Raw genomic sequence first — 12,500 nt, 5'->3', positions numbered from 1 at the left:
GTTAATCATGGTATTCATCTCCTATAGACTATCTCTCTTACGCAGATAAAATGAAATGTAATGCATGGATACATAATGCCTTAAATATATATATATATATATATATAAATATATATATATATATATATATATATATATATATATATATATATATATATATATATATATATATATATATATATATATATATATATATATATATATATATATATATATATCTATCTGTCTATCTCATGAAATTATTGACCGATTCATCCATATAAAGAATGACAAGTTTAAAAGGACTTAAAAGGGAAGAGACTGAACGCAGAGGGAAATAAATGATTTTGTCCCCAGTGCAAGCACACTCATCAATACCCTCCTCTCTCTCTCTCTCTCTCTCTCTCTCTCTCTCTCTCTCTCTCTCTCTCTCTCTCTCTCTCTCTCTCTCTCTCTACTGTACTGTTTCGTCAAAAAAAAAAAAGACAGTGTGGTGCAAAAGACTTACTTTAATTAAATGTACAGTGTTTTTGCCGTGTAAATGTTTTTCGACGCGGTTTTCAGAATTGATTTCATTCTTTTTCTTCTTCTTGTGCGGAAAAGGAAGCGAACGTTTATTCTACGAAATTGATTTTATGACTTTTAAAAGTGTTGTGCGCTACAAACAAAACAAAAAAACCCACAGAGACTATCGCTCCTCCTACAGCTTTGCTTCTATTCGGATACGTCTGAAATACACACACACACACACACACACACACACACACACATATATATATATATATATATATATATATATATATATATATATATATATATATATATATATATATATATATATATATATATATATATATACTGTATATATATTCATATATATAGTATGTATATATATATACATATACATATATGTATATATAGATAGATAGAAAGATAGATATAGATACCTGTGTGTGTGTGAGTTTCTGTGTGATAGTTCATTCATCCTGGATTCAGCGGTTGAAGAATGAATTTGACTGTGATTTTTGTTTGGGATTTCTTTCTGGAGCCACCCTGATTATGGAATACGACTTACTGAAACGATATCAATCAAGTGGAATACTGCTTATCGGAAAATTTTCAATCTGTTTCATCTCCTGAAAATAGATATAGAGAAATCATGAAGTGGCTTTACATGAATTTCACAGAGAACGGCAATAAACAAATGATTCTCAGAATAAAAGATGCAGATGGAGAAATGCTGGCTAAAGGAATGCAGTCCTGGGTTGATGGAGTGAGTAACTGCATCAACTGTTGAAGGTGGAGGATAGAAGAGAAGAGCTGAATAGATCGAGAGTAGAATGGGCACTAAAAGGTTTGAGAATGCTTGCAGATGTGACTGCTTAGGTTGGAAGAGGTTAAAGAATGGAAGGACTGCAAGAGCTGATAGGGTTGTATGAGAGATGTTCCATATAGTAGTAATAGTGTGATTTAGCTGCTGACCAGGGTTTGTAAGGTATGTATAGACAACGGATAAGTTCCAAATGAATTAGAAGAATAATTGTTCAGCTTTTTGAAAATGAATGCAACAGAGAAAGTATGACAGATGACAGGATAGAGAGGGGAAAAACAGTGTTGATTTAGAGGAAAGAGAAAGTGCTTTAGGATTCAGTTCTGTAAGGAGTTTGAAAGGGGGAAAACTCTGAACCCGGAATACTTAGACCTTTAAAAAGCTTATAATAGAATCGATGAAGAATCACTGTGGAAAGTGTTGAGGACGTATGGTTTAGAAGATAAGTTGGTGAGATGTGACCAAATCAGTGTGTGGAGGTGGCTTGCTGATTAGTTTTCTGTGTAGGTGAATGAAGAGACTTATGTGGAAGTCTTATGCACATGGCGTCCAGACAATTCAGCTATTTGAGTAATATCTAGGTAATAATCTTTGGCTTTTTTTTTATGAAGCCACCCGTTGTCAGTTTGGAATGTTTATACAAGTTTATATATATATATATATATATATATATATATATATATATATATATATATATATATATATATATATATATATATGTGTGTGTATATATGTATATATATATATATATATATATATATATATATATATATATATATATATATATATATATATATATATGCACGCAATCAACACACAATCACTGTGGAACAGAAATAAACTTCTGACTCACATCAGGATCGAAACCAGGTCTTTCAATTGCAGGGCAAGGGTGCTGCCAACTGAGTCATACAGGTCATAAAAGAAGTTGCAACCTAAGTACCACGGTACCTGAGGCTTTTACCTGGGAAGGATTGCTGCAGTTTTACCCAGGAAGTTGGGTAAAACTCGCTGGTATACTAGACTGCCTAGGTAGAAGCCTTAGGTACGGTGGTGCTTAGGTTGCAACTCCTTTTATGACCTGTATGGCTCGGTTGACAGCGCCCTTGCTTTGCAATTGAAACCTGGGTTCGATCCTAATGTGAGTAAGGAATTTATGTTTTATATATATATATATATATATATATATATATATATATATATATATATATATATATATATATGTACAGTATATATATGCACGTGTTTGTAGATGCATTGCAAACTGGTTTTTATATATATATATATATATATTATATATATATATATATATATATATACAGTATATATATATATATATATATGTGTGTGTGTGTGTGTGTGTGTGTGTGTGTGTGTGTGTATGTGCATAACAGAGAAAGAGAGAGAGAGAAAGATGCCCACTATAGCTACTAGCCTAATAACTAACAGTTTTTTCTTCATGCGAGTCTGCGAAGCCTTACCTACGCACGCATGCTTTTGAAAATGGCAGGTACACATTTACCTTTAAACGTCGTGTCCTATCCATTCCCGCGAAAATTATCGGAAATACCCGGAACAAAAGTCACCACACTCCAGACCTTGAAATTTCAAAAGTCCGAAGTCCCCCCAAAAATTGCTGAGGTACCGGAGAACTGATTCGGCATCAATCGCAACCGAAAATACTTCGCTACAGAAGTCGTCGTCCTCTTCCCAGACCGCAACAGGTCTCTTCTGGACCACCGAATCAACCGCTGGTCCCTCCGAATCTCTGAAAGCAGTGACGAAGAATAAGAATATGTAGACAGAACCTGGCTCAAGAAGAAGGAGTAAAATAAGATCTTGCAATTGCGTGATAAAGATATCGTCAGGAGGAAAGAGGTCTGAAATGTGTTGGGACGATTAGGTTTAGACTTTAGACCAGGGATGGGTCTCCAGACTGTTGCCCGAGTGCTACATCCGGCCCGCCACATGGTTTCATCCGGCCCTCGGCTAATATTCAAAACTTGCTTCAGCGAGATTTTGGAATGAAAAAAAAAAAAACGATATCATCCTTCACATTAATGTGAGAGCAGGTATATTTTTGGTTAGCACTTGCTAATGCCAACAAGTTTTGTTTTGATATCTCCCATATGTTTTTACTTTAGTTTGAAATAATTGAATATATGAAACTGAAGCTTCTTATTCTTTTTTACTGTGGCCCGCAGAGATGTGCAAAATGTATAATGTGGCCCTAATGCTAAAAAGTTTGAAGACCCCTACTTCAGACGAACACAGTAGCATCTCTAAATATATTAGAATACCAAGATGCTTTCACTGGAATAAAATCTTTCCAGAATTCCTATGGATAATGAGTCGTTAGTGACCATCATTTTCCTTGTCCTAAGGTTCACTCATCTACGGCTTCATATGTACACACTGATCTTTGAATGAACTGAAGTTTCTCAAGTGTCTAAGGGACGTAAGTTTATATTATTGCTCTGGGAAAATCCTGAAACCATTGGGTGGGTTATATGAAGACAGTGGGATTATTATATTTTCTTAAGTATTTAGTTATGGAAGTCTCCTCTAACTACATAACATTCATAGAGAACACAACCGTCAAAAAACGATGATTTTGGATCAACCGGGCTGTCTGGATGCATAAGAATCTCCAGATGCAATCGGATCTGCAGTTGTTACATTAATTTTAATTGCAAGAATGAGAATCCTCAGATAAATTGCAGTCTCTCCTTCCTCTAAATCAACACTGTTTTTCCCCTCTCTATCCTCTCATCTGTCATACTTTCTCTGTTGCATTCATTTTCAAAAAGCTGAACAATTATTCTTCTAATTCATTGGGAACTTATCCCTCATCTATACATACCTTACAAACCCTGGTCAGCAGCTAAATAGAGTCTTTTGTCTTCTACATCTCATGATGAAAATGACGAAGGCGTTCGTCGTTTATCAAATACAGAGCGTTTAATACTTTTATTTACTTGGGTGACGACGAGATGTTTACAGTTGATGAAAACGTGTGTGTGTCACTTAGTTGTTTATCCTTTTGTTAACTTTGTTGTTGTTGTTGTTACCGGATCAGTGCCATGTTCTCATGTTCTCATGGATGCTGCTCTTATTGCTGCTTACTCTTGTCACTGATGCTAATAAGGTATTGACACAAGAGATTTCCTTCGCCTTCCTTCATTATTCAGTTTTTTGCCAACCTCCTGTACGAGAAATTCATTATATGTACTTATACACTGTGAGAGAGAGAGAGAGAGAGAGAGAGAGAGAGAGAGAGAGAGAGAGAGAGAGAGAGAGAGAGAGCCCCAATTGGAGGGAATGAAAGAGGAAACAGAGAGGGAGAGTTATTTGTCAGTCTCATACACGAGAAATTCCTTATATGTACTTATACAGAGAGAGAGAGAGAGAGAGAGAGAAAAAGACAGAATAAAAGAGGAAAAACCAGCGGGCCTAAACGGAGGGAACGAATGAGAAAACCCAGAGAGAGAGAGAGAGAGAGAGAGAGAGAGGGATGGAAAAAAGACAGAATAAAAGAGGAAAAACCAGCGGGCCTAAACGGAGAGGACGAATGAGAAAACCCAAAGAGAGAGAAAGAGACAGTGAGAACGAGTATGAGAGAGAGAGAGAGAGAGAGAGAGAGAGAGAGAGAGAGAGAGAGAGAGAGAGATGGGAAAAAAGACAGAATGAAAGAGACAAACCAGCAGGTCCAAACGGAGAGAACGAAAGAGAAACCCCAGAGATAGAGAGACAGACAGACAGACAGACAGACAGCAAAAACGAATATGGAAAAGAGTGAGACGAGACATAGGAGAAATAACTTGGAAAGCGAGAGGGGAAAGGCCGTTTAGTTTCTGTCTGCTGCCGAAGTTATTTATTTTGACTGCTCTAGGGATGACAAAGTATATGACTGCCAGTCACGGATCATCCGGAAAAAGGCGAGGTGGTTTCTCTAAATCTTCTACGTAAATGATTGACAGTTATTATTATTATTATTATGAAACCTGTTCACATGGAACAAGCACACAGGGACATTGACTTGGAATTCAAGCTTCCAAAGAATGTTGGTTTCAACCTCCCACCTCCCACCGCAGACCCCACACTGCAACAGTAACTGATCACGATACAGAGCCAGTGATCTTTCATCGCCCTGGGGGAGACGCGAACCCGCGACATCTGAGTGGCATGCCACGACACAAACCGCTATACCAGCAAGTATTTGGTTGCAATGATTGCCCCGGAATCACTGATGAATGATAAATGAAGCTGTCCTAAAGTATAAATAAATAAATAAATATATATATACATAATATATATACAAATCAAAGAAGAAATATTTATATTATGCATACGAGATGGAACGGGAAAGATTTCCAAGTTTTAGATGAACAAGTGGAATACCAAGTTCAAAGGAAGACTTCGGAAATGAACATTATATTAATTTTGATACTTGTATAGTGGTGAGAATTATTCACCATAATTGCTATTGTTGCGATAATGATGAGGTATTATTATTAATATATGATGGGGACACTTGGGATTTCAACGGTTTCCTGTATGTCAGCTTTACGATCATAATTTGTACTTACGGAAGTTTAGAAAAAAAAAAAAAGTTAAGTATATCTTAGTTTAACCAGACCACAGCGGTGGCTATGTGTCATTGATGTGCTCTAATAAGGACTAACTTATATCTGCCATATGCGATCCTTTAATCATTATTTACGATTGCATTCTCAAAGGACAGTTATATCCACCCCTCCTCTATATATTCTTTAGTTTAATGAGATAAAGGTTGCTATTATGTTAAAAATCTCGAAATTGTATTCTTACAAAAACAAGTGAAAAATGAGCCGAAGTTTCTTCGGCTCAATCGAGTTTTTTTTGTACAGCCACTACAGAGTATAATAAATGGCACCGAAAATAGATCCATCTTTCGGTGGTCTCGGCATGATTCTGTAAGAGCCGCGGCCCATGGAACTTTAACCAAAGCCCGGTGGTGGCCTGTCCTAATCGTTCCCAGAAGCGCGATTATGGCTAACTTTAACCTTAAATAAAGTAAAAATTACTGAGGCTAGAGGGTACGATTTGGTATGCTTAATGATTGGAGGTTGGATGATCAACATACCCGCTTGCATCCCTCTAGACTCAGTAGTTTTGAAGATCCGAGGGCGGACAGAAAAAGTGCGGACGGACAGACAAAGCCGGCAGAATAGTTTTCTTTTGCAGAAAGCTAAAAAGGTATAACATAAAAACAAAAGCCCTCAGACAGAGTTCTCAAAAAACGCCATTCATGTCACTTTCCTTGGAACAGGAAGCCGTGAGCGCTTTTCCCTACAAATGACACGTGCATTATTTCTCATTAGAATCTTTTGAACTTCACCTAATGACGTTGTAAACCCGTTTTAGTGGTAACAAACGCGTGAGTGTTTGCCGATCAGTTTACATATGCACACATACACACAACACACACACACACACATACATATATATATATAATATATATATATATATATATATATATATATATATATATATATATATACATATATATATATATATATGTATATATATTACTTATATATATATATTCAAACTATAATGGTATATGTGTGTGATATATATATATATATATATATATATATATATATATATATATATATATATATATATATATATATATATATATATACATATATATATATATATATATACTAACAGGACCTCATTCAAACTACATGTGTGTGTATATAAATATATATATTGTATATATATTTATTTATAATGTATGTATTTATTTATAATGTATGTATATACATAATATATATTTGTATTTATATTTTTACGGTTAATCCTTCATCTTACTTATATCAACTCTAATTTACGACATTTATCTTTTGGTTTGGTTTTATTTATTACTTTTCTCTGGGTCCTGTATTTGAAAATCTTCATTTTTCACATATGGGCTTTCTTTTCGATGGAAACTCACTAGGGCAAGTGGACGGCCCTTATCGCTCGTTCCATACGAAAGGAAGCACATTTTGAATTATTACTGCTACTACTATTCCCGCGGCAACTGTCACCACAGTAGCTACCGATGATGATAATCTAGCGGGGTCTTCGGAATAACTTAGGACCAACGAAACAATCCACGGAGTATACTTGATGACAGGATTAAGAAATGTACTTTTCCCCTCCACTTTTAAACAGGTATCATAAGCAGGAGACTATTCATCGTTTATGACATTAATCGTATTCTGCTCGTGTGCTTAGCATCTCTGCGTGTGAGATGAAAGATTTTCTTTACTTTTCTGTTTCATCGGGTAACAACAAAAATGGCAGATGAAATCGCTTGAAAAGGGGTTACTCATTATAACTGCTTTTTTTTATATATCGATTTCGGATAGTGTGTTCGGGTCCAGTTTCCAGGTTCAAGAGTCCCTTGGGCGAATGTGAAGAAAAGCCCAGTGGTCCTATTTTTTTATGGAAATAACGGAATTAGAATGTAAAATTCACGCCAAAGGCCAAGCACTGTTCAGCGCTGAAACGGATATTGACAGAACAAAGGCTTGAAAGGTGTAACGGGAAGTAAAATCTCGAAGTTGCACTATGAAACAATTGTTAATGAAGAATGGGAAGTATTTTTTTCATGGAAGTGAATGACGAAGGCGCCTTCAGTAATCTAGTTAAAGAGAATGAACGTGGCAGTTTTACTTGTTTATTTTTCTGACTTTTTTTTTTTGGTTTTATTTCTTTGTGGTGAAGATTATGCGAGTTTCTTGTGCTTATTAAAAGAATTGGTTACAACGGGATGAAGGGAGAATTTGAGAACTTTGTAATCTAGGGTTCTGTAATCTTTGCTTCGCATTAATGTTCGTTTAAATCTCACGATATTTATATACATTTTTATATATATATATATATATATATATATATATATATATATATATAAATATATATATATGTGTGTGTGTGTGTGTGTTTGTTTGTGTGTGTGTGTGTGTGTGTGCAATTGTATTAGCCACAATACCCTCTTAACCCCTCGAGAAGTTAAGAGGGCATTGTTGTGGCTATTACAATTACATATGTATCTGATAGAAAGTGATCAGTAGATTCTATATATATATATATATATATATATATATATATATATATATATATATATATATATATATATATATATATATATATATATAGAGAGAGAGAGAGAGAGAGAGAGAGAGAGAGAGAGAGAGAGAGAGACATAATATCGAATTCACTATACTTTGGAAGTAACTTACACTCAAGGAGAATTATGACTGGTAAGTGCATTTGCCCAAGTCACGATTCGAACCTGTGGTTCAGATACAACGACAGCCAGTCAGATTTGCCCATTAGGCCATCAAGTGAGGTATAAGATGACATCGACTGCACTGCACATATTCCTGTCAATTCAAGTTCTCTTCTTTAAATCGATGTCAACCCAACTCCAACATGATAGTTAATTGGCAAGTTCGTGACACCACTTGGCAATGTGTGCGTGTGTATGTATGTATGTATGTATGTATTTATGTACGAATGTGTGTGTGGTTTGATATACAGTCTAACGTCCGAACCACGGTCCAAAAGAAAGAGCACGTCATTTTAATACTGTATTACAAATTAATTTTGCCTCCCTTTGTGGTTAAATGTTTCGTGTGTGGGATTGAACCTCAACTTCGCTGAGGTTGCCAGAGGGTGATAATTGCAATCAATAGCCAATAAGACGACTTCTTCCTAGGAAGAACCGGTTTCACTACAAATAATATCTGTTCGTTTTCTTTCCTTTGTCAATTAACAGTCATCCTCTGATGTGTAAACCTGGCAAACGCTAGTGCATACGAGATTTGAGTGAATGGTGCAGGTGTGTGTGCGTGTGTGTGTGTGTGTGTGTGCGTAGGGGTTCGATACACTTCTGATGAATACGAAGCAGCTAAAGGAGTGGGGATTTAACTACCTAATTCACTTTCAATCAGAAGTTTTAGAATAAATCTGGCATTTTCCCCCCAAAGTTTTTTTTTTTTTTTGGTAGACCCACACCTCGGCATGGCGAACGGTTTGTTTTAAAAATTATACATACTCATACGTATATAACATATGTGTAAATATATATATATATATATATATATATATATATATATATATATATATATATATATATATATGGATAATTACGCTTTTCTGATCGCAAACCCGTAAAGAAAACTATTGCCCTTCTGTTATCATTTTCCTTACAAAACATTTATAACTCTATACAACTTCTAATGTGTCGGAAGAAGCTCGAACAATTGATATTGGTTATATTTAAAAATAATAAAAGAAAGTGATCAGGACGTCACACTAACCCATTTCTCACTTTACACATGACTGGTAAGGGGTGAGGGGAGAGGGGAGTGTTTGCAGGTGGTGTGAGGCACTACTCAACCCCTCCCCCAAGTTCCCCAACCCCAGACCTTAACCGACAATACCTCCCCCTCGCGTGCCATTGGTTCTAACCACCATTAAGCGTTGTTTCGAAATCTAGATGAATTTCACATTGCCTTTTACACTGCCGTCAGCTAACTGGTTCTTTTATATTTATATTCCGACAGTAAAACATGTCTTTCATAACATGGGGATTACAAATCAACGGGACCAATTTTGATGTCGGTAAATTCCAGTCGTGCGTAGGCCAATGAGCATAGACCGAAAGTCCCCCCAACGCAATGACGTAGGCTGAGACACTTGTTTAACAGCATACACGTAAAGCTTCATGTTGAATATCAGTCCTGCTTGCGCTGTGCTGACGCAAAGTGTGCAAGTTCCTCTACACCCAGTGACCCACAAGTATTACAGTTCCAATCTTTGTCTGGTGGTGTCGTCTGTTCACTGAATATTGTTTCCGTATCCCTCGTAAGGAAGTTGCAAGATGGATATCAATAACTCACGTGCCAAGCGTGTATTGCATGACCTAAGTGCAACAGTAACGCCTAAAGTGAGGAGTAACAAGGAACTTCTTCAATTATTTTTGAATGAACTTCAAATAGCGTTTGAGGTCCCAGCTGGCTTTCCATATAAATTTCATATAATTCATGCCGGTAGTAGTTACGAGGATCTGGCAGTAAATCCCAATGCCGATTTTGACGTCACGTTGTCTCTCGGGGGACAATTTGTCTCAGAAAATTTCAGGGTAAAACGAGGTCATGGTGGATATTTCACCCTCGAACCCAAGAGGGAAATACCAATTTTCTAAACTCTAAAAACTTACTGAGGGATGTTTTTGATGCCATCGGACATTACGTTCGTAAGGTGAATATATATGGTACCATTATCAAACACCGTCACTTTGAGGGAATATTTTTTTGCCGAACGACGCATTTCTATAGATCTAGTTCCCCAAATTCCTTTTAGCACCTGGGGTCAGTGTCCTGATCTCTTACCCTTGGAGGAGATGCCACGAAGTCTTAGACAGTACATTGATGTAACGAACAGGAACAGATCTCCTTGCATGTTCTTCTCACTTGGTGTTCCAGAAGGTACCAACCAAGGAAGTAGTTTATTCAACATTTCCTTCTCCTTATTAGAGAAGAATTTCATCTGTAAGGAGACAGGCATCCGTGACATGGTTCGACTGGTGAAGTACATTCCATGAAGCGCAATTGGGAGGGCGAGCACCATTTCAAGTCCTTCTACGTCAAGAGAGTAGCCTTGAAATATTATGAGGAGCTCAAAGGAATGGAACCCTGGGACGGGTGTCTGCGTTTGTTGGAGAAGTTGGAGTACGAGGTGAGAAATCACGTTATCGATGGATACTTCGTCAGAAATCAACCCCTCAGGAGGTGGAACGACGAGGAGACGCAAAATTTCATCGAAGAAATCAGGACTGTCAGGGGAAAGAACATCTACGATATCCACATGGGATTCTATTAAAAGTAAAGGTTAGTGGAGTATTCACACGCACACACTTCCATAAAAATACAAAAAAACGGTAGTATTTTACTCTAAACCTGTATTTGATATTGGAATTTTTATGCCGTGATCTTAAGGCTCCTTAACATGATAAGTAGGGAAGCTGGTGCTCAAATCTGTCGCAGATTTACTGTTACCTACATAATTACCGTCTTTTGTTTATGTTTTACCATTCATTGCAATGGGACGCGTACTGATCACGGCGTTCATGGAACTGGTGATGTTAATAACAGCTGTGAAACTTTACAGAGAAAGAAATGAACGTCATAAACGTTTAAACATAGGAAAATGGTATTGTCAGGTCCAAAATTAGATTATGGTTTACTGCAAAATTTAACCAAAAAATGTATATATATATATATATATATATATATATATATATATATATATATATATATATATATATATATATATATATATATATATATATATATATATATATATATATATATATATATATACTATATATATATATATATATATATATATATATATATATATATACATACACATATATCAATATATATATATATATATATACATATTTTTCTTCAATTGTGTTGTTATTTCTTTGTACATTTTTTTATATTTGTAATTTGCTGTAAAGTTATTTCTTTGTAAACTTTAGTTTTATGTTTTCTTCGGTTTGCTAAGTAAAGAATGACAAATAAATATATATATATATATATCCACTATATTTATATCTATATATATATATATATATATATATATATATATATATATATATATATATATATATATATATATATATATATATATATATATATATATATATATATATATATATGAAGAGATATATAAGTAAAGTTTACAAAGAAATAACAGATGGGGATTACAAAGGAAAAAATATGTACATGGAATCCAACACAATTGAAGAATTAGTAGAACTGCCAAAACAGGGTTAAATATTCAAGAGGTTTTACAAAGGATTAGGATCAACCGTTCAGAAGCAGAGACAGGACAATTAAAAGATTATACAAGGTGACTGACCACCAAAAAATGTCATAAAAGTACAACTCAATAATCCTCTTTTTTTTTAACAATAACAATTTTTGCAAGATAAACATTTTTACAAATAAAAATTCATATTAAACGTACGAAAACATAGAAAATGTATATAAGGTAACTAATTTGTAATTAAGTCAGTGATTTTACCTTTTAGGTCATTCTTGAACATTTTTCTAATACAGGGGTCCAGATAATACAT

General features: G+C 35.2%; 1 pseudogene; it reads left to right on the top strand.

Moving 5' to 3' along the window:
- Positions 1–9,992: 9,992 nt before the first annotated feature.
- The window catches only part of LOC136853938 (uncharacterized), a 6,734-nt pseudogene continuing 4,226 nt past the window's right edge, over positions 9,993–12,500 (top strand).

This window comes from Macrobrachium rosenbergii, chromosome 28 (assembly GCF_040412425.1).
Source record: "Macrobrachium rosenbergii isolate ZJJX-2024 chromosome 28, ASM4041242v1, whole genome shotgun sequence".
In the NCBI taxonomy this organism is placed as follows: domain Eukaryota; kingdom Metazoa; phylum Arthropoda; class Malacostraca; order Decapoda; family Palaemonidae; genus Macrobrachium; species Macrobrachium rosenbergii.
The sequence above is the reverse complement of the archived record's forward strand: the minus strand, read 5'-3'. Positions and strand labels throughout refer to the sequence as shown.